This window comes from Leopardus geoffroyi, chromosome B1 (assembly GCF_018350155.1).
Source record: "Leopardus geoffroyi isolate Oge1 chromosome B1, O.geoffroyi_Oge1_pat1.0, whole genome shotgun sequence".
NCBI classification, from domain to species: domain Eukaryota; kingdom Metazoa; phylum Chordata; class Mammalia; order Carnivora; family Felidae; genus Leopardus; species Leopardus geoffroyi.
In genome coordinates, this window is record NC_059327.1 from 156,915,972 (window position 1) to 156,935,619 (window position 19,648).

General features: G+C 37.0%; 1 non-coding gene and 1 pseudogene across 1 annotated transcript; both read left to right on the plus strand.

Moving 5' to 3' along the window:
* Nucleotides 1-5,085: 5,085 nt before the first annotated feature.
* Nucleotides 5,086-5,201, plus strand: LOC123596521. The gene has a single exon (XR_006711698.1). It is a non-coding gene; the product is annotated as a U5 spliceosomal RNA (small nuclear RNA).
* A 10,492-nt stretch (nucleotides 5,202-15,693) lies between these two features.
* Nucleotides 15,694-16,296, plus strand: LOC123583463 (annotated as a pseudogene).
* The last annotated feature ends 3,352 nt before the right edge of the window (nucleotides 16,297-19,648 follow it).

A 19,648-nucleotide genomic window follows, 5' to 3' on the forward strand; every position in this document is an offset into this window, starting at 1 on the left:
ACCCCTGCACCCCTCCCAGCCGTTAGCAAACACTTATCAGCTTTCTATCTCTATCAATTTACCTACTCAGAATACTTAATATAAATGAAACTATACGATATGTGAAATTTTAGGTCTGATTTCTTTCACTGACTTTAATGTTTTCAAAGTTCATTGACATTGCAGCATGTATCTGTACTTCTTTCTATTATATGGCTCAAGAATATTCCATCGTATGGATTTACAACATTTTTTCCACCCATTCATCTGTCAATGATATTTGGGTTGTTTCCACTTTTTGGCTATTGCAAATAGTGCTGTTATAAACATTTGTGTATAAGTATTTATTTTAACATTTGTTTTCAATTCCTTGAATGTAAACTTAGGAGTGGAATTATTGGGTCATAATGGTAAATCTATGTTTAACTTAAGAAAAAAAAAATGCCAAACTGCTGTCCATAATGGCTATACTATTTTAGATACTCAAAAGCAATGTACAAAAGCTACAGTTTCTCCACATCCTGACCAATATTTATGTTCTTTTAAAAAAATTATAGCCATCCTTGGCATTGGTATCTCACTGAGGTTTTGATTTGCTTTTCCTTAATGACTAAGCTGTGAACATCTTTCATGTGCTTATTGGCAATTTGTAGATCTTCTTTGGGGTATTGTCTACTCAAGTCATTTACCCACATGGGACATTTTTTTTTTGTTATTGAGTTGTAAGACTTCTTTATATGGTTTGGATATTAGACCTTTATTAGATTAATGATTTGCTAACATTTTCTCCCACTCATTGGGTTGTCTTTTCACTGTCTTTAGTGTCATTTGAAGAGCAGTTTTATTTTCAATAATAATTTCATTGTCTTGTTTTTATTTCTCTTTTTCTGCTTGTGATTTTGGTCTCATATAAGAACACTTTACTAAATTCTAGATAATGAAGGTATACTTGTGTATTTTCTTCTAAAGATTGTATAGTTTTAGCTCTCATAGTTATGTCTTGGATCCATTTTAAAATAATTTTGGTATGTGATATGAGGTGGGGTCAGACTTCATTCTTTTGCTAGCTTTGGATTTACCTTGTCTTTCTCTTTATAGTTCCTAAACTGTACAGTTAGGCTATTGATTTGAAATCCTTTTCTATTTTTTTTTCCAGTATAAATGTTTATAGCTTTACATCACCAAATGAACACTGCTTTCACTGTATCCCAAAATTTTGTGTGCTGTATTTTCGTTTTTATTGGTCTTAATGAATGTTCTTATCTCCCTTGTGATTTCTCCTTTGACCCATTAGTTAAGATTGAGTCTCAAGTGTAACCTAAGCTTATTCAAGTGTTATTCTTTGCCCCAGTCTGCTGTAACCAATATGTGTTTCATTAAACGCTTCTGGCAAAAGCCACTGGGGAAGTCATCCCTGTCCTGGAAGTGCTTCAAGTCAGGTGAAACAAATGTTTTGTACTGGTCATTGAGAAAGGTGCCAGATGAACACCCATAAACACTTTTCTTTGAGAATAAGGTCCAAATTGCTTTTTCTAGTTCTACCAATTTGCATGACAAGTGCAGCTACTGATTTTTAAATTTTTGAGGAATCTGAATTCTGATTTCCATGGTGGGTACACCAATTTACATCCCCACCAAGGGTGCTCAAGTGTTGCCTTCTCTCCACATCTTTGCCAGTACTTGTTATCTTTTGTCTTTTGGATGAGAACCATTCTAACAGGTGTGAGATGATACCTCATTGTGTTTTTGGCTTACATTCCCCTGATGATTAAGTAATGTTGAATACTTTTTCATGCATCTGTTGGCCATTTGTATGTCTTTTTTGGAAAAAATGTATATTCAGGTCCTCTACCCATTTTGTAATCGTAGTGGTTTGTTTGCTATTTGGTTGTAGGAGTTCCTTACATACTTGGATATTAACATCTTATTAGATACATGATTTGCAAGTATTATCTCCCACTCCACATGTTGCCTTTCATCTTATTAGTTGCATTGGGGAGAGATGGATGAGATTCCCTACTCCACCATTTTTAGTGATGTCACTCTTAAAATACTACTTTGATAGCAGTACTCAACCCTGAATCTAATTTCTCAGTTTCCTTGCATTTCCATTTGTTTCCTCTCTCTCTCTGTTCCTCTCCTTCAGTGAAGGACCTGACAGCAGAGAAGAACACATTATTTTAGTCTGTTTACAGAGCAACTAGTCAAAAGTCAAAATGCAAAACAGTTGGGAAAGGAATCTTTGATAGCTATATTTATATCCTGAAGAATATGACCTAGACACAAATAAATGGACAGGATAAACTAGATGCAAGGATACAGCCAGAGAGAGAAAGTAAATTACTTCTAAAATTATTCAAACCCAGAAATGTAACTTCAGTCTTCTCTCTTGCAAATGGCAATATAAGATAGTTAATTTTTTGAAGCAAACAAATCACCTTAATTGAACACAGTTTTCATTTTAAAACAAGTTGTAGAGCTTAAGGCTGAAGTCCTCCAGAGAAAATAGCCTTATGATTTATATCAGCACTGCTCGAACTCATAGCAATTTGTGAGGTTGCATATGAATAATGCAGGGTGAGAACAGCACAGGAGGAAACCATTGAAAGAAAGTAAATGAAGTCCCTTTTAAAATGGAATATATAGGAAACTATTTAATTTGAATTATTCACCAACACTTGTGATATTACAGGAATAACCATAGATCAGTGAATATTTCAATTTTTAAGACAGGGTCATGCTGTTCCTTTTATATATTAAAAGAAAAGTCTCAGAGACCAAAAATGGTAAGTGAATGAGAAGTGCATTACAGCCTATGAATATGCATGAATGTGCTAGAGTTTACCTGAAAATAAGGGAAGAATGGCCTCTTGAACTCTGTGGCACACACCTATAGCTGTTGACTCAAGATCCACAGAGGCAGTTTCTGCCAGCGTGAGGGACTGTTCAATGATCAGAAGATAATGCACCTTTTACATATGTTTTAACTATTTTGACTCTAATGAAGAGCTGTATGTTTTGGAGAGATTCCAAATACCTGAGTAGGATCTTAGTTCCTTTACATATGGGGTAAGGATGAATGTTGTTTCTTTTTTCTTTTACATAATCCAAAATGCCATAGTGTAGAGTAGTTTAATATATAATTATTTCAAGGGAGTAAAATGAGAAAGTAAAAGGGTAGATCGTTTAACAATGTGATAATAACTACACAATTAAAATAACATATAATGCACTTGATATTTACTCCATTATAATCAAATAAAAAACCTTACCAAATTTCATATCAATTAATCCTATTTAATGTTGCATATTATTTTTAGCCTTGGAAGTTCCTTAGTAATATACTATATGTATTGACACTGTTTTAGAATCACAGAGTTGAAAAGTCACCTGATCTATAGAAGTTTAAAATCAATAGTCTTTTAAATTTAATACTATAAGTTCTAAATGATCTGGGAAAACAGCCAGCTGACCAATATTAAAGTAAATGACGAGGCTTAGTATTTGTATGGAATGTCTCTAACTAGAACTCAAAGAACCCTGGCTAAAATGATTTAATTCAAAGAGATGCTAGACCATGTTTTGTAAGGAGGTATGGAAACAGCGTAAAACCATCTAGTTTATCCAAATATTTCTGTAAATCAATAGCTGCTGAGAGGCCATAATGTTGCAGGGCTGGAAAAATACAACTGTGAAAAAATTAATATCCTTTCGAGCAATATCATGGATAAGAACATGAATGTGTATAATGCAAGTTAAATGATAGAGAGAAATGAGAAACATTCAAATCATTCACTAGCTAGTGCCTTTATATTCAGGCCAAGCCGATATTTGATTTCAGATTCTGGTGAACACTACTGATCAATAAAAATAAACGAAGTTCTTTCACTTTGAATGTACAAGTCTGGTCTGTTAGGATAAACTAATTTGATTTGGCTGCTTTTAGCATCAACTTTAATTTCAGGCATGCCTTGTAATTGGCTAACGTTTTGTTAGCATTCTGTATGAGAACTTCTTCCTCATGTTCATATTTTAAGATCTCTGTGTATGCTGGGGTACACTCTACCAATTCACTAGAAACTGTATTTTCTTTACGGGGACCTGGACATTTGGAACTGGCAAGGGATAGGAATGGGCAGTGGGGAGAATTTATAGAGGACTAATCCAAAAGGACCGTTATATTTTAGAGCTTCCCCATGCTTTCTAATGACCTGAGAGGATTCTGGATTCTCTTCGACCTAGTTACAAAGACATTCTCAAATGTTATAAAAGTTCTTTAATCACCCATTTTTTTTTCCAAAGGTAACTTCAGTGTTCTGATAATTTCCATTAACATGCATGCCTTTCATCTTTCTTTGTCCCATAATAACTCTTGAATAGGTCACCTACGAGTTATGGAGAAGGTTACAGAGAAGTGATATTTTTACTCAATTCCCATCAGCTTGATATTATCATTAAAACAAAGATCTGGCTAGGTCAATTGGCTTTAGTGTAGCTGTTTAGCCTGGCAATTCCCCATCAGTTCTGTTTCCTATTATGTCAAAGTGAAAGAAGCTGTGTTTAATGATAAGAAACTAAGAATCCACATCTATCTATCTATCTATCTATCTATCTATCTATCTATCCACACACACACACACACACACACACACACACAACTTATTTAGACATAAATTAATATGGATATTTATGTATAACAGATTTAGGCATAGAACAAAAGAGGTTTTTAAATAGGTAAGATTCTTCATATATGGTAGGATATATAATGAAATCATAATCTTTAGTATATATAGTGTGCAGAAGACATCTTTGTTGTTGTATTAGAAAGTGAGAGAGCATGAATGGGGAAGAGGGGCAAAAAGAGAGAATATCAAGCAGGATCCATGCTGAGCCCACTGGGGCTTGATCTCATGACCCTGGGAGCCTGACCTGAGCTAAAATCAAGAGTCGGAAGCTCAACCAACTGAGCCATCCAGACACCCCTGGAGAAGACATATTTGTATACAAAATACTATTTATTATAGTTGCAATTAAGTTTATAAAATAATCATGAAATAATAGAGAATTTGTGATATCTGGATATGCTATAAAAATTAAGAGTTCAATATATTCTGGTTTCTCTTCAAATTGATTACATCTTTAACCTTTTACTAAAAATTTCCATTGAGAGGAACAATTCTATGTCTTAAATCAATTGTTTGAGGCTTTGTTTTACTAGGGCCAAATAAATAAATAAATAGCCCAGGCACTAGAAGCTGATTGTCTGGATTCAAATTCCAACTCCACAACCTATTAGCTGTATGATACTGTGAAAATCACTAAATATCTGTAAAATATGGTAATCATTATACTTAACCTTGGGGTCATTACTGAGATGAAATAAAATAATCAGAGGTCATCACTGTGCCTAGAACATAATAAGTGCTCAAGAAATGGTAGAATGTCAGCATTAGCTTCTATTTCTGGTATTGAATATAAACAATAATATTTTCAATTTTCAACAAGAATACTGATTTCCTAAATACTCTATTGAAAATTTTTGAAAAGTTCTGCCTACATTGTAATCAACTTGCTTTATTTTATTGATTGCAATCATGCTTTATGCATCAGTCAATTATGGCTCAATAGCTACATGCAGAACACCTCCAAACTGAGTGACTTAAAATAGCTGTCATTTGTTCTCTTTCATACATCTGCAGTTCACCTGTGCATCAGGTCATCTTGGCTAGACTTACCTGGGGGCCCTGCTTAACCTGGGGGGCAACTGGCCTTGGCTCCTCCCTCTGCGTTAGCCTCAGGTCTGCTCTGTGGGAGGACATTTTGAGCCCCAAGTTGAAGGGGAAAGTTTTCCCAGGGCCAGGACAGAGTCACAAGGGCCCCACTGCACAAACATAGTTTGAACATTAATTTCAATTACATTTGTTAGTATCCCCTGGCTAATGCCAGCCATGTGGCCAAACCAACATAACAGGGCAAGGAAGCACACTTCTATGAAGGTGAGAAGAACAATGGTATATTTAAACAGTGTTCTAATCTGCTGTACTCTCTTAATTTGAAAACTATATAATGGATCAATTAAAATGTGAACACTTAGAAAATATGTGTTTATAGCTATTAATATTCTAATATTAACCTCTAATTTTTAAATTTTTTTTTCAACGTTTATTTATTTTTGGGACAGAGAGAGACAGAGCATGAACGGGGGAGGGGCAGAGAGAGAGGGAGACACAGAATCGGAAACAGGCTCCAGGCTTTGAGCCATCAGCCCAGAGCCCGACGCGGGGCTCGAACTCCCGGACCGCGAGATCGTGACCTGGCTGAAGTCGGACACTTAACCGACTGCGCCACCCAGGCGCCCCTAACCTCTAATTTTTAAATAATCGTTATCTCATAAATGTTCCCTAAGTTTTTAATAATCAGGATTTCAGAAATGTTCACATCAGTCCTTCCAGGCAAATGAGATAAAATTGTGTACGTTTCCCCACAACATTTAGTAACTATTAGGACAGAAATCTTAGGATCTGTTTTAGCCTGCTCAGGCTTCCATAACAAAATACCACAGCTAGGGGGACTTAAAAAACAAAGATTTCATTTTTCACAGTTCTGAAGGCTGGATGTCCAAGATCAAGGGACTGGCAGAGTTGGTTTCTTCTGGGGCTTCCCTTCTTGGCTTGCAAATGGCCACCTTCATGCTGTGGCTTGACATGGGCATCCCTGTGTGCGCATGTCTAGTGTCTCTGTGTGCGTGCCCAGATTGCTTCTTCTTATACAGATACCAGTCATACTGGATTAAGGCCCACTGCAAAACAAAGCAAAACATAATGTCATTTTATTTTAATCATGTCTTTAAAGACCTTATCTCCAAACATAGTTAACATTCTGAGGTACTAGATGTTAGGCCTTAATTCAACATGTGAGCTTTGAGGAGACACAATTTAGCCCATAACAGGATTTTTTTTTTAAGTGTTTTTTAGATGTTAGGCAACTCAAAATGCTTCTCCTTCAGGGAAAGGTATACATCCCAAGGGTCAGAGCAGTAGAGTGAGAAGAGCAGTGACAGTGCTGAGATTGAGCTTCAGAACTATGCTTCAGTCCAAATACGGGCACTAATTGGCAGAGTTGTATGCACTCACAATCATATTTTTAAAAAGTATAACTAAATGCCACTAAATGATTTGGAAAAAATTGGGGGTGGGTTTCTTATTTGAGCACAGACATTTGTGTCTACTATTCATTAGAAGAAGATCTTGGGGCTACTGGGTGGCTCAGTCAGTTACGCATCCAACTATTGATTCCGCTAGGGTCATGATCTCACGGTTCATGGCATCAAGCCCCCTGATGGGCTCTAAGCTGACAGCACTGAACCTGCTTGAGTCTCTCTCTCTCTCTCTCTCCCCCTTCCCCTCTTATGCTCTCTCTCTCTCTCTCAAAATAAATAAACGATCAAAATAAATAAGGTCTTAATAATTAGGGAAGTTACTTAAATGGCTTTTTGGGGACAGGCCATTTACACTACCAATAATTGTTTTCAAGGTTTATTAATCTAATCTTTCCTAGCTTCCAAAGATTGGACAGCATGATCAGTGGTTGCAATTTTTTAACCAAAAAGAATAAACACAAAGTACAATAGTATTGCTTTCAGGTTTTTTCATTCTTACTTAGGGTAATATTACTTAGGTTTTTTCATTCTTACTTAGGTAATATTTATTTTTTCTTTTTGAGCTTTGTTTCACTTATTCCTTTGCTGAATTTGTTTTAAATGTGTAACTGATTCAGTTCGTGTTCAGACAGTGATCTCTATGACCAAGGCAAAATGTCCCATCATGCAGTGTATGTCCAGCTTTCTGTCATTTTTAATTTCTTCCAATATTTTGCATGTTTTCAAATTTAACCACTGTATTAAACCTGTGGGTTTTCCTCTCTCATTTGCTTTTTCTGAATGGAAAAATGGCTTTCCAAACCTTTCCTATACACAAGTCACATGTCTACCTTCCTCCATCCTTCCTTCTTTCCTCCCTTCCTTTCTCTCTCTCCCTTTCTCTCTGGTTCTTTCTTCCTTCTTTTCTGTCTCTACACATTGTAACAGACAAATCAAGAGGCCTGTGAAATATCAGGAAGAAGATAAGGGAATAAATAAATTTGAGATCAGAAATTAGATGTTAATAATATTACTTATTGAGATTACTAAAGAATTAAATAAGTATGGCACAACTTTCTTCTTTTGTTATAATCCTATCTGAAAGGAAACATTGAAAGGAACATTCTTGTAAAGCCAGTTCAATGAAATATTTTAGATATTTAGGAGTCAACATTAAATATTTTAGCAAATGATTTAAAATATACTTCACCTAAAGTAACCCTGGTTTTAAAGACTCTTTTGGGAAATTATAATAATGAACCATACATTTTTTTTTTCTCTCTCCTGGAGGGATTTCTTATTAGAGTTTAGGAAGTTAAATCTTAAGCGGTAAAATAAAATATGCCAAGCTTTGTAGGATATTTTCTCTTAGAGATAATAAATTATAAGTGTGGTCTCCTCATGTACTACATATTCTCTTCTCAGTGTTATATCATCCATTCAAAACAAAGCAAAACTGAAACTGCAGGGAAAGAAAAGGAGTGTGTGTAGATATACATTTATTTGCCACCCATTGAGACATAAAGACCCTAAATGCTAATTTTTTGCTCAGTTGTCATGTCTACCAAGTGCCTGGTATATATGTTGGGCCTTAGTTGATTATTGAAGGATCTATTGTTAGTCTGAAACTCCTGTTTCTACTCTTCCATTAACAATGGCTCTGCTATGTCTAAGACTCTACAGATTTGTAACTCAGAAAGTCTTATGGGAAAAATTCAGATGAAGATACCATGAATCAATTCTACATACTTTTTTCTTTTTAGACTAAAACAAACATAAATAAAGGGGGGAAAAAAAGAAGGAAGAGATGCTAATTATACAGCCTGACACAAGTCATGTGGCTTTCCTGGGTCATTCCTACATAAGCAGTGATTTAGAAAGCCAGTGGTTTTTCATTTTGTTACTCCATTGCTCCTTAGGGTCTCCAAGCCATACTCTCAGTGATTCCCTAACTTCAGGGTGACTGGAGAACCAAAGAGATCTGCTAGGCCCTTCAGGATGTTTTAAGGGCCAGGCCTGAAAGTAATATAATCCTTTCTCCAAAGTTTTCTTGGCGAGGTGTTAGTCACAGGGCCCAATTTTTTTGCAAGAGAATCTGATAAATGAAAAGCAGTACATCTTTTGGTACAGTCATAATCTCTGCCAGTTTGGGCAAGTAAGAAAACAACAAAAGTGTGTAATGGAGATTGAGGTTAAGAAGATCAATAGTAAGTATTGATTAAATGCTTTAATATATCAATAGAGGCAGAAGTGATTAGCTTTAGGGCTAGGAAGAATCTTACATTCAACTAAACCAAATTCTTTATTATATAAATGAGGAAATTGATGTCCATTTATCCATTTCTTCTTTCTTCCATTTAGCATTCATTTGCTAAATGCTTTGTGTATGTGAGGCTATGCTCTCTGTTTATGTATTGGGAATGAGATAACATTTAAAGAAGTTCAGAGACTTTGGGGGAATATCTGGAATTAACAATGCACTAAATGCTGTATGTACAGGGTGCTGTGGGACCATAACAGTAAGAACACCACACTCTCCATGAAGATTAGGATTTGAGACCTTGGAACTAAAGACGCGTGTTCATGCAGAGTCAGTAGGAAAATTCAGACCAACAAGTTTGGATTGGGCAGGGAGGACGACATACAGGCAAAGGAAAACCCATTTTAAGGTATAGTGAAGCTGGAATAATCAGAGAAAGGCATATCTTTCAAAAAAGGTCACTCTGAGTCAGGAAAAGTGATTTGATTAAGCTCCAGAACTCAGTTTGTTACCTGAAATTCAGTGCAGGTTTCTAGAATTCCAGCCCATTTCTCCTTCCTCTTTGGAAAGACATATACATAGGTAGGTTAAAGGCTTCAAATGTGAAACTGCTATATTTTCTGTGTTCCAGTTTTAACTGTGTAAATGAATTATTTGTTGACCCCTTAGATTCTCATCTAAAAAATGGGGGCATAGTAACAATGATTTCCTCATGTTTTTGTGAGATGTAAATGAAATAGTGACAAAAAGTCACTTAAATAAGTTCTTGGTTTAGAATATGCATTCAATAAATGCTTGCATATATTAATATTATTACCTGTTTAAGTGTATAAGGTACTAAGTATTTATGAGGCTTTAATGACTTAAAGACTAATTCACTGATTCATCAATTCCCTGAAGCTCATTACATGGATAGCTACAGCCAAAGTCATATTACACTGGATTATGTGGTTTATTGGTTAAAACAACTTTGCTCAATCCCACAGGTGCTTTGAGCGTTTATCCAAATGATCAAAACATTGTAAGGCTATTGAGTACAAAGTACTATATTTGCCATAAATATCATGAGGTGGAACATTCCAAAAACATTTATTGAGATTTAGGAGTAGAGAATCAGTATCTTTTTCTTAGTAATCATGAGTTAAGGATATGTTAAAATCTATTATTTGGTTACACCAGGGTCTCCATCTATTATGGCAAACAGGCTATTAAATAAGTCATGAGAGCCAATTCTAGAAGGAAACAGGAATAGGACATCATCATTATATTACATTACAAGTTACAATTAATTCATAAGAAGTGGAAATCTGTAGGGAGAAGATGGTCCATAAAGCTAGACAAATTTGATTCTGAACTCTGTGCTATATGTGAGTTGTGTCCTCTTATGGTTGTTCCTTAGAGTTCTGTACTAATTTTCCCCATTTGAGGAATGGAACTGAAAATTCATTCCATATGATATTTTTGTAGAAATTAGACTGATTTCTACATTTGTTCTAGGTACATACATTTAACATTACGATATCTCTAAAATTAGCATCATTTCTAGCATAGGTAGCATGCCGTAGTTTAATTGGTAATGTTTTTCTTTCTTAGGGACACGTGAATTAATGATGTGTCTTGCAATTGATGGATTTGCTGAAGTAAAAAATACACAGTTTACCCAAGTACTTAATGGTGACATCAGTTTTATTTTCCTTTTTTTTTCTGGTGTCTCCATGCCACAAATTATTCGTTCATATAGAAACATATCAAATAGAGTAAATGAGCATTCAGGAGAACTACCCAGATATTTAATACTAAGAATAAAATGTTAGAAAATTAAAAAAAAAATAGAAAATAGCAGATGTTTGGAGTTGAATTACGGAGACAAAAAGTCAGTTTGTATTATGTAATCATTTACATAAAGGAAATAGTAACAGATATCACTTTGAGGGATGTAACAGAAATGGTAACAGGTTAGTACTAAAGACTCCTCGACCTTCTCAGGGAAGATTCATACGTGCTGCCACGAGTGGACTTAACTTCTTTTCTCAGCTGGGGTGTGTGTGTGTGTGTGTGTGTGTGTGTGTGTGTGTGTGTGTGTGAGACACCATACATCTGTATGCTTAAATCATATTTCCCAACACCCTACATATTGTATTCCCCATGATTTTAAGAGAATTCTTGAACCTATAAAGTAATTATACTATAAGGTGAAAAGTCACCTTATAAAGTTAAAAGTAAAAGCGGGGGTGCCTGGGTTGTTTAGTCAGGTAAGGATTTGACTCTTGATTTTGGCTTAGATCATAATCTCATGATTCATGAGATTAAGCCTTGTGTTGGGCTTTATACTGGCAGCATAGAGCATGCTTGGGATTCTCCCTCTCTCTCTCTCTCTCTCTCTCTCCCTCCCTCCCTCCCTCTTTGCTCCTCTCTCTCAAAATAAATAAACAACAACAAAAACTTTAAAGCTCATTGGATACTCTAGTGGCATTATTTTTCCAACTCCATTAAAATGTTTTAATCAGAGAACATTGTATTTAAAGAAAATTTACTCAGAAGTCTAATATTTAACGCAGTTGAAAGCAGAGCTACTCACAAAAAAGAGATGGCATGATCCAATGTCATCTTTCTGGCTCTTCCCTTACAACCTTTCTCCCAGGAGGCACTCAGAGGGAGCTGGCTATTTGCAACAGCCAGGACACAATTTGCAAACTACTGCCACAAAGTATGGGTGTGTAAAGTGTGAGACTGCATGCTAGCCTGTAGAGGTAGAACTCTGTATCGGAATTTGGGAACAAAGTGAGAACTGTTCTAATATTTTATTCTTTTTTTATGATGATTTCATCTATTTCTAATTTCAATAAAGATTCAATTGCTGTATGCATTCAGAAAAAAGATAAGATGTGAAAATGTTTTAGAATATTGTGGCAGTTAAAAAATTATTATTGATTGCTCATTCACTATAAACACAGAAATACTCTATTTTGATAATTCAGAAGAAAATATGTTGGCTTCACAGGTCAGTAACAAAATAAATAGCAAAGAACAAGAAAAATCATTCATTGTCAGACTATACTTTCATAAAGTTGATGATGCTAAAACTCTGCTCTTGAACTTAAGGATGGTATTAATTCTTTGAAGCCTTGAAGGCAATAACTATTTTACACGGAGTAGATAGTGATACTCTCTCTTAAGTGTTAGCTACCATTCCTCAATATCCAGGAAACGTTAAAAAAATATGGCTTTATTTTAGTGGTGAGATTTCTTTGTAAACCAATAACCAATACACATTACACCCTAATAGAAAATAAACCTTTTTCCTGGATTTTTATTTTGTATTGGTACATGCCATGCTACACACAATTAGTTCTTTTCCTTCTGTCTGCAATTCGGGATTACTAACAGAGTATCATTTTGTAACTTATCTTGTAGGTGTTTACTAACATTATTCAATATATACCTTTATGCATTATTCATTATTCAATATATAATGTGTAAAAGAACGTATTTCTACTTAACAGCTCTTTTGTAACAGTAAGCATACAAATAACATAAAAGAAACTGAATTGATCATGTGGTAGAAACTACACTAGTGACAGCCAGAATAATGAAAGTTTTTATAGTTTGTATAATACACATGATCCAGAAAGTTTTATGAAAGTCAAATGTAAAGTATTGATTTTTTGAAAGTAGGGTTTGACCTATATTAAACAATACGGTGTGGTATACATATATAAATATAAGCATATATAAACATATATAAATAAATGTCAATAATTCAAAGCCATAAACACTATCTGGAGATATTCCAAATTAGAAAATTAATTTCCTGTTACCTTCACATTTTAGAATAAAAGCAATTTTTTTTCTTTTACTGAAATATATCTGACATAAAACTTGTGTAACATTTGATTTGATTTCTTTACATATTGTAATACAAATGTAGTTGCAGCATTAGCACTCTATCATGGCACACAATTATCATTTCTTTTTTTTTAGTGGGAATAATTCAGAACTAATCTCTTAGCAGGTTTGATTGCTAGAATACAATACTATTGTCTGTATTCACTGTACTGGACCTTAGATCTCCAGGATTCGTCTACTAGTTGCAAGTTTGTACCCTGAAGCAACATCTCTCCTATTCTTCCACCCCCAAGCTCCTGGTAGCCATTTTGCTTTGTTTTTTACAAGTTTGGCTTTTTTAGATTCTGCACTTAACTGATACCATGCAGTATCTGTCTTTGTCTGATTTATCCCTCTTAGCATATGTCAAGATTGTCCTATGTTTTCACAAATGGCAGAATTTTCTTCTTCCTCGTGGCTGAATAATATTACACACACACACACACACACACACACACACACACGCACGTGCATTTTTTCATCCATTTGTACTTTGATAAACAGGTTGTTTCCATTTCTTGGCTATTGTGAAAAATGCTGCAATAGACATGGGAGTGCAGTTACTCTTTGAGAGTGATTTCACTTCCATCAGATTCCATCAGATATATATCTAGAAGTGAGACAGCTGAATTATATGAGAGGTATTCCTTTAATTTTCTTCATTATAGTAAAAGTAGACAAACATACACATGCATGTACACATATAGCCAAAGAAATACTTTTTCTTTTTTTTAATTCTTAATCTTAGAAATTCCCAGATACATAATCATAGGTGGCTGTGGGTAATAGACTTAGTAATATGTTTCTATATTACATCAGTGAAAACTTATTTATAAAAATTATGTGAAATAAAAGTAACATCTTTATATTTAGTACTGTTGAACTGACTGCCATTAAAATCAATAATTTAAGTATTCACATGCATATTTACATATAGATAAATAAGGCAGAGACACAAGAGAAAGGCATTAACAATTTAGAAAGAATAATTATGCATACACATACATAGTCAGCAGGAATTTTTTAATGGATTTCAGAGTTTATAACTATAGTGATTATTTGGGGTTATAAAAGAGGCATTGAAATAGAATATTACAAAAGATAAAATCTATGAGGAAATATTTAGAGATCTCTCAAATCATGGGATATGATAAAGTTGCTTTCTTCTCTTTATATCTGGTGTACATTAGCAATGTGAATTCTCACTTGGTAAGCATAGATCTTTTTCCTTCTTTGTCCTCCGAACTACAAAACTTAAATACAACTGGTTTGATATGAATGTGTGGTCCTGTATTCCCAGGGATTTTTTTATTTATTTCTCTTACTATTTGAAATCTCTTAAAGAATTTAAATCTAAACAATATTTATTGTGGAATATGTTGCTCTAAAATTAGATGAGAATTTTTCAGACATCAAAATGACAATCCCTTTATTTTTGGAAAAATGCTATGCTATTTAAAAAATCAACATAAAAAAAAGTCAACATGAATCAGTTCTAAATATTGTGTTACTTAAAGGCAATAGCTTCAAATATTATTTTCCTGGGGTGAAAAACAAGGCAGCTTTTTTCTGTTGTTAAGATATTTATTGTCCCTACGTGCCATAAGCGATTCCTCTCTGATGCAACCACATTCTTTTTTTTTTTTTTAATAAAATGTCCACTTTAATATTTATCATACAAATTTTTCCTTACACTTACCTGAAAATTATAAGAAGACAATTTGTACATGTCACAATCATATTACTATCCATATAAGAACAACTACACATAATTGTTTACTCAACTATATCAGGATAATACACAAGATTTTTGTTTGTTTTAGACTTCTTAGTTAAAAGGAAACACCAAATAAGGAAAATGAGTTTCCAAAGATTAAGTTAATAACAATACAAATACACATTCTTGTGGAGAAGCTGACCTAAGTTAAGGCACAACAGTCTTTGTTATACCTCATTTACTTTAGCTAAGAAAGTGTCAGTAGCAACTTCCTCTTCTTGGAATACATGTGAAGAGGTCATTAAAATGAATTATGCTGAATTTTCCTGAAGAGGGCAGAGAAACCTTAAGGGTAGTATGCTGCCTACCTAATTCTTGACCAAGAATAACTACTTTATGTGTTTTCCAAGTAGTATCTATTGATACATGGGATTTTGGGGGTAAAAATGCACCACACTGACACCTGATGGTAGACTTCCAGCTTTCAGAACTTCCAGAAAATACATTTCTGTTGTTAAGACACCCAGCCTATGGTATTTTGTTATGGCAGCCTTAGCAGACTAAGACATACAGCATACTAGACAAAAAGTAGACTAACACAATAATTAAGACAATTATATGTTCAGTTAAGAACTTACTTGCTATCCCCAGAGGAAGAGAGCACAATAGTGGTCAGTGGAGATTCCAGTGTCCCAGACTCAGCTAGAGGTGAGTATGGCGGAGCAGGAGCCCACAGCTGAGCAGCTAGTGCAAAGTGTAGCCGAAAATGAGAAGGATGAGCATTGGGTCACCTATAAGCCAGCGGCCCAGAAGAGCATCCAGGAGATCCAGGAGCAGGACAAGATTGATGAGAATCTGTGCAAGAACAAGGAGGCACTGTGGGGCTGTGTAGCTCTGTCTGCTGACCCTGCCATCCCCAAGGTTGTTGTGACCTGTTGTGACCTTGGTGTGTAGCCTGGCCCTAGGCCCCCTGGACCTGGACCTGGAGAACTTTCAAGAAGCAGTCCTCTGTGTGGAAGTAGGGCATGGAATGCCAGATAAAAATCTCTTTCCCAATCAACCGGGAGATTATGTCCAGCATGAAGTACATCCAGCACATGTAGAGAGAAGGCATCAAGATTGACAAGACCAATACCTGGTGGGGAACTACAGGCCTAGGCAGAGGAGTACACGTTCCAGTCCCCCGTGGAGAGGATGCCCAAGGGTAGGCTGACTCGTGGCATCTACAACATCAAGTCCTGCTTCACAGACAATGACAAGACTGACCACCTGTCCTGGGAGTGGAATCTTACCATCAAAAAGGAACAGAAGGACTGAGCCCTGGCCCCTGGGCCGGGAGGCAGGCAGGCCTTCAACAGAAGGATGGACCTGTCTGATGTACCCCACCTCTCCCACCACCACTACCCATCCCACACCCTCACCAAAGTGCTGATGGGTCTGCCCCTGGCCAGCTCTAGCCATCCCTCCCAGCCCTGCCCGCAGGCTCCAGCTTCCTTGGTGGTCTGGCCTTGCTGCTTCTGCCTTTACTGGGTAGAGGGGAAGAGGGAGACTCTAGCTCATGCCCCCACCTCCCCTGCTGTACCCCATCGGGGTCCACCACCCGTCCTGAGGCTCTGGCTTTTCCAAGGAAATCTGATGGGGTGCTTAGCCCTCTGTGCGCCTTTGCAGTTGCCTTGGATCTTGTTTCTTCTCTTTTCCTGGGGTGGGGGTGGGGAAGGATGCATGATTCTAGGCCTCTTGGGGACCAGCCACCTGTCTCTGGTCAGTCCATCGCTGCCAGTAACCGCCTAACTGTGATGTCTTCATGTGTGGAAAGTGTGGTGTGGGGCTATCACTAACCTTTAACCCCTCCTTTTCACCCCCCCATGTCTGCATGAGCACATGGTCTCTCTCTGGATCCCTGCCCCATAAGTAATCCCCGTGGCCCAGGTACGTGTGTGTAACAAGCCCCCTCCCCAGGCCAGGGCTGTGGGGAAGGCCCCAGGGGCTTGGGAAAGCCAAATTGCCAGAACTGAAGTAGCCTCCCTTCCCATCTGGGAGGCCACGTGTCCTCATTCCTTTGCCTTCTTTGTCCCAGTGGGCAGCGCTGGAGCCCACGACCCTCCCCCCCACCCCGCCCCGGCAGACAGCCCCCTTCCCGTGAAGCCCGCAGCTGAGCCTTATTTGTCTCATCTGGGCCTGCCGGCTTGGAACGTGTGCCTGCCCTGTCAGTGTTAATTGCCTCCATAAGTGCAGTCTCTGGGCCCCCTGGCCTGCTACCTCTGCCCTCAGGCTTGAGTCTGTCTTCTCTTGCAGACACTCCTCAGATCCAGCCAGGACAACTATGGGACCAAGCAAGCACAGCCAGAGCTGTCCCCTGTGCCTCCCCTCTCCTTCCCACTTCTCCCCTCCCCGCTTCTTCCCTCCACTTGCCTCTACTTGTCTATAATGCTCAGGAGCCTGATCCTGCTTCTTTTCTGACCAAGAAATTAACTACCGTGAAGGAAAAAGAAAAGAAGGAGGAGGAGGACAGGAGGAGGAGGAGGAGGAGGAGGAGGAGGAGGAGGAGGAGGAAAGAAAAAAGGCCAGGGAAGGGGAAGGGAAGCAGGAGAAAGAAAAATAATTTACTTACTCTAACATCAGAATAATGGTTGTCCCAAATGTATGTTATGTATATTTACACCAAAGAACTTGTAACAGAACTGATTTAGATCAATGTAAACACACTCATGCATGCACACACTTTTTTTTTTCTTTTCCCAAATTTTTATTTCGACTCCAGTTAGTTAAAATACAGTGTAATATTAGTTTCAAGAGTAGAATTTAATGATTCATCTATTACATTAGAGCACCCAGTATTCATCACAAATGCCCTCCTTAATACCTATCACCTGCCCACTTTCCATCCAGTAGCCTTCAGTTTATTCTCTGTATATAAGAGTCTGTTTCTTGATTTCTTTCTCTTTTTTTTTATTCTCTCTGTGTTCATTTGTTTCTTAAAGTCAACAAGTGGGTGAAATCATATGGTATTTGTTTTTCTCTTGACTATTTCTCTTCCCATAATACTTTCTGACTAAATCCACTTTGTTACAAATGGCAAGAATTCGTACTTTTTGATGGCTGAGTAATATTTGTGTGTGTGTGTGTGTGTGTGTGTGTGTGTGTGTACATATCTATACATACACATACATACCACATCTTGTTTATCTGACATTTGGGCTTTTTCCATAAATTGGCTATTGTTGATAATGCCCCTATAAACGTTGGATGCATGTGTCACTCTGAATCAGTATTTTTTTTTTACCCTTGGGGTAAATACCTGGTAGTGTAATTTCTGGGCCATAGAGTAGTTCTATTTTTAACTTTTAGAACTTGGGGTGCCTGGGTGGCTGAGTAGGTTAAGCATCCAACTTTAGCTCAGGTCATTGTTTCATAGTTCTTAAGTTCGAGCCCCATACTGAGCTCTCTGCTGTCAGTGCACAGCCCGCTTTGGATCATCTGCCCCATGTCTCTCTGCCCCTCCCCTGCTTGCACTCTCTCTCAAAAATAAATAAACATTAAAAGAAGGAGGAGGAGGAGGAGGAGGAGGAGGAGGAGGAGGAGGAGGAGGAGGAGGAATTCCATCCTGTTTTCCAGAGTGACTGTACCAGGTTGCAATCCCACCAATAGTGTAAAAGGGTTCCTTTTAGTCTAGTCCTTGCCAATACTTGTTTCCTGTGCTGTTAATTTTAGCCCTTCTCGCAGGTGTAAGATGAGATCCCATTGTAGTTTTGATTTGTAGTTCCCTGATGATGAGTGATGTTGAGCTCTTCTCATGTGTCTGTTAGCCATCTCTAAGTCTTGTTTGGGAAAATATCTATTCATGTCTTCTACCCATTTTTTAACTGGATTATTTGGTTTTTTGGGGGTATTGAGTTTAATAAGTTCTTTTTAGATCTTGGGTACTAGTCCTTTATCAGACATGTCATTTTCAAATATATTCTCCCACTCTGTAGGTTGCCTTTTAGTTTTGTTGAGTGTTTTCTTTTGCTGTGCAGAAGCTTTTTATCTTGATGAAGTTCCAATAGTTGATATTTACTTTTGTTTACCTTGCCTCAGGGGACATATCTAGTAAGAAGTTACTACAAACTGTGTCAAAAAGGTTGCTGCCTGTGTTCTCTAGGATTGTGATGGTTTCCTGTCTCACACGTAGTTCTTTCAACCAGTTAGAATTTATTTTTGTGTATGGTGTAAGAAAGTGTTCCAGTTTCATTCTTCTGCATGTTGCTGTCCAATTTTCCTGGTACCATTTGTTGAAGAGACTTTTTTCATTGGATATTCTTTCCTGCTTTGATGAAGATTAGTTGACCTTATAGTGGTGGGTCCGTTTCTTTTTTTTTTATTTTTTATTTTTTAATATTTATTTTTGAGGGAGGGAGAGAGTGCAAGCGGGGGAGGAGCAGAGAGAGAAGGGAGGAGGCACAAAATGGGAAGCAGGCTCCAGGCTTTGAGCTGTCAGCACAGAGCCTGATGAGGGGCTGGAACTCATGAGCCATGAGATCATGACCTGAGCTGAAGTTGGATGCTTAGCCATATGAGACATCCCAAAGCCCTGTTGTGGGTTCATTTCTAGGTTTTCTATCCTGTCTTATTGATGTATGTTATTGTGCTAGTACCATACTGTTTTTTGATCACTACAGCTTTGCCATAA